Source organism: Cynara cardunculus, assembly GCF_001531365.2.
Source record: "Cynara cardunculus var. scolymus isolate 2C chromosome LG 5, CcrdV1, whole genome shotgun sequence".
Classification (NCBI taxonomy): Eukaryota; Viridiplantae; Streptophyta; class Magnoliopsida; order Asterales; family Asteraceae; genus Cynara; species Cynara cardunculus.
In genome coordinates this window covers 9854751-9859232 of record NC_037532.1, presented here as the reverse complement: position 1 = coordinate 9859232, position 4482 = coordinate 9854751, and the positions used below count along the sequence as shown (strand labels likewise).

General features: G+C 34.4%; 1 non-coding gene across 1 annotated transcript; it reads left to right on the top strand.

Annotated features, from left to right (window-relative positions):
- Nucleotides 1-670: 670 nt before the first annotated feature.
- Nucleotides 671-858, top strand: LOC112513889. The gene has a single exon (XR_003069349.1). It is a non-coding gene; the product is annotated as a U2 spliceosomal RNA (small nuclear RNA).
- Nucleotides 859-4482: the final 3624 nt, after the last annotated feature.

Here is a 4482-nt window from a genome sequence, read left to right as displayed (position 1 = left end):
AAATAAATATATATATATATATATATATATATATATACGAAAAACTAATATAAAAAATAACATAAAGTTGACAATAAATCAACACCATAAAATTGGTAGAAGTTATAGTTGTAAAAACAATATTTATATATCTATAATCTATATTTTTATATCTTTATTTTATCCATATAAAAGAAATAACCATGGATGACAACTTCTAAAAATTATAAATCATTTTTTTCTCATATTATTGTTTGCATCCCACAATATATAGAATGAAAGAGGCATGTGGGAGGTATAAACAAAAAGAAAAGGGTCATCTTTTTTCTCAATATTGCTTGCATCCCACATTGAATGATGTAATGAAAGTGGCAAGAGAGAGATTGCTACAAAAAAAAAATGACTGAAAATGGAACAAACATATTTTTCTCGGATCTCGACCTTTTGCTTAAGATCAAATATAGTATATGTTTTTAGTTTATATATTTGTCATGAATCTTAGGTTTTTCTGTAGATCAAGTATATTATATGCTCTTAGTTTGATATCTAATATATGATTCTTCAGCTTACTTTGTGTTTTATTTTTTATATGAGAATGTCCATTATACTACTTGGTGATGTAGTTATTTATCCATTGTCTTGGTGTATTATCCATGTTTGACGCACCTCTCTAATTTACAATTTAAATATTATAGAATGTTACAGTAAAGTGTAGTATATGTTTTTATCAGTTTAATATTTGATATGTGGGTCATCGACTCCACTTGATGTTAATTTTATTGTTTTATGGAGGAACATCCATTATCTTAGTTTGATGATGTTGTTCTTCATGCATCATCTTGAGTTTCCACTACTGTTGCTACAGCTTATGCACCGCTCAAAATTTCACTAATATTATAGAATTTTTTTTCATAACTTCAAATGAGATTTCAATTAAATTTGTTATAAAAATTAAAATCGTGACTTTGTCACCTTAAATGAAATTTCAATTAAAACTGCGATTTCAAGTTAAACAAACTACTAAAGTTAGTCAAACATTTGTAGAGTACATTGCAACACCGTTCTCAAGCATTGTTAGAGAACTTAAATTAGCATACGGTTTTAAGATTGTTGTCAACTTCTCTTACAAAAAGATTAATGTTAATGAGTAGTTGGCATACACATTTTCCTAAAATTTGTTTATAAGAGGACTTCAATTTAATCTATAACATTCCTTCAAATTTCATCTCTATGGTTATTTGAAAACTTTGGATTGGAACCCGGAACGAAATAGTTACATATATGGTTACCATGGTTTCACTTTGTTACAGAAGGGGTCCCTTTTGTCCTAACTCTACTAAACATTGCTCCGTCAAGTCATGGGTATTTTGGTCTTTTTATCATATCCGGCCACTTTGATGGTCATTTTCTCTGGTCACATTCCTTCTTCAATCGTCTTCTTCAGCCACTTACCCTTCTTCGACTAAAGACACCAAAACATATTTCCATTCCAAATCAACCCGGTTCTGTCACCATCATCACCACCCTCAAATCAAACACAAATTATAAGAAGTTTTCCATTTTTTAGCATATATTTACTCTTTGATGACCCTTTAACAAAGAATTACTTCAACAAAAAAACTGGATTCTTCATATTCCAATAACACAAAAAGTAGGGATCCATAAACACAAAAGAAGGAAGAGAGCTTTAGGTTTAGATCCACAATATTGATTCTTGATGATACTTCAAACTAGATTTCAGGGGGAAAAAACCTATTATGGATTTCAAGAAGTAGCATCTGTTGGAGGATCGATGTAGGGCGGATGCAATGGAGTATGGAGAAGACGGAGATCGATGTCTTCTGATTCTGTTTTTAATTCGTGTTCAATGAAGGGGTTGACCAGAGAGGGTAACACCAGAGATGGAGGGGAGCTGGGATGGAAAGAGACCGTCGTGAGGGAAGGTGGAGGGTTTTTCACTATCGCATGGGAAGAGGGATGGAAGGTGTGGCCGGAGAGGAAAGACGAGAGTGGGAAGGGGTGGTTGTGAATAACAAATATCTTTATCGATGGTGAGCGATTGTGATTCACAATTGCATAGGGGAGTTTAACATAAGATAGGGGGTTTGTATTATAGGGTCAGGTTCCGGTGAGAAGGAGAGTTAATGTGAGAAGTGTAAGAAGGGATCTCCATCCTTGGATGACTTTAGGATGAGATGCACTGAGATGCACCGAATCAATGCTCGTATCGAGTTCGATTTATTGGTGGGTTTGAGATTAAAGGTAATCAAGGGTCCAAATCCGTTCTTACACTTTTCATTTGAACTCTCTTTCTAACACAATCCTTCGCCTTGTATTTTATTCCATACAATAAATAAATACATAAAAAATTAAAATAATATTAATTTTTTAAATAGGAAATATGACAAGATCTTTGGGGTTTATCGGCGAGGAGCGGTTGTGCTTCACTCTTGGATGCACATTAGGATGAGATGTACCGAGATGAGATGCAAGAGATGCACCCGATCAATCCCCGTATCAAGGGCGGTTCATAGGTGAGTTTGAGATTAAAGGTGATGAAGGGTCCAGGTCCCTTCTTACATTTATCACATTAACTCTCCTTTTGACACGATCCTTCACACACACACACACACACACATATATATACAGGGGTTGGATTCCGGTGAGAAGGGAGGTTATGGTGAGAAAACGTAAGAAGAGATCTCCACTCTTGGATTAATCCTTATTGAATGTCAACACTAATGTGGTGCACCAAGATGCACCGAATCAATTCCTTTCTAAGTATATATGCATATAGGTGAATGGCCATCTATGAATGAGAGTTAAAATGAGAAGCGTAAGAATGAATCTGGACCATTCATCATGTTTAATCTCAAACCTTCCCATGAATCGAGCTTGATACGAAAATTGATCTGGTGCATCTCGGTGCATTTCATCCTAATATGCATCCAAGACTGGAGATCCCTTTTTACGCTTCGCACCGTAACTCTCATTCTCATCGGCACCCAACCCTATATATATATATATATATATATATATATATATAAGGTTGGGTTCACGTGAGACCGACCTGTTTCATGAGACGTCATTTTTACACTGCAAACTTCACAGCAAAATATTGTGAAGGTAAAAAAAAATCTGAACCTTCACGGCAAAAAACACTGTGAAAGTTACCTTCATAGTGTTTTACTGTGAAGTTTCAAGTGTAAAAAGGTTTTCTCACGGGTCTCATGAAAACAAGCTGGTCTCACATGATACCAAGTGTGTGTGTGTGTGTGTATATATATATATATATATATATTTTTTCAAAATGCCCCCTCAACTTTTTTGAGTTCTTTAAATTAGTCACAAAATTTTTCTGTATTTACATATTTTCCCCTTATGATCTTGGCTATTAAAAATTTATCTAATGATTGAGATATCTTCTCACCTTCTCAAAATTTTAGGACTTCTCATTTGAACATTTCCATATATATATATATATATATATATATATAGGGTTGGGTTCCGGAGAGAATGAGAGTTAAGGTGAATCATGTTTGATACGTGCACTGATCTGATTCATCTCATCCTAAAATGCATCCAAGGTAGATATCCTTTCTTACGCATCTCACCTTAACTCTCCTTCTTACCAGAATCCAACCCACCCTTCCCCACACACACACACACACACACACACACATATATATATATATATATATAGGGAGCTATTCAAGGAAGAACTCGATTGTTTGTGATAACTATGAGATCTAATCTCAACCACAAATTAATTGTAATTTAGGAAATTAATAATTCGGACAATTTGAATTAAAAATTTATTTAAGGGGCATTTCAGGTATTTTAAGAAACTCCTCTCTCTGACCTAGGATCTTCGGCCTCTGAGGAGCATATTCTAGCAAACACCAAGTAAATACAAGATACATAATGTGATACCTAAAAACATCGACACAATGTGATACTAAAATACACACAAGGTGCACTATGATACACTGCGATACCTATGGTGAAAGCCATTGTGATACCAATGTGATAACCAAAATTTATATTTATATACACAAGAAACATTGGATGTGGATTAAATTTCTACAAATGAATGATCAATTTGAATGCAAACAATTCTCAATGAAGAATGATACTGCAAGAAACAACAATAGACTCAAGTTTCTAAATGTGGATTTTTTTTGTATACACCTTTGTTTCGTTAGCAAAAAAAAAAACTAAACTAAATCTCTCAACGCTGATTTTGATGGAGTTTTCAGGTCTGAATTCGATGGAGATGGAGATTTGGAGTCGTTGAAGACTTCAAAAACTACACTACTAGAAAACTGGGCATTTCCGGCGGATTTTCCGGCGGACAAATTCCGCCGGAATTTTTCCGGCGGATTTCCGGCGGTATTTTAAAAAGTCAACTTTTGTTGACTTCCGCCGGAATTACACCGGAAAAGTTAAACCGGTTATATTTCCGGCGGATTTCCGGCGGATTTATTAATTTTGGGTTAATTA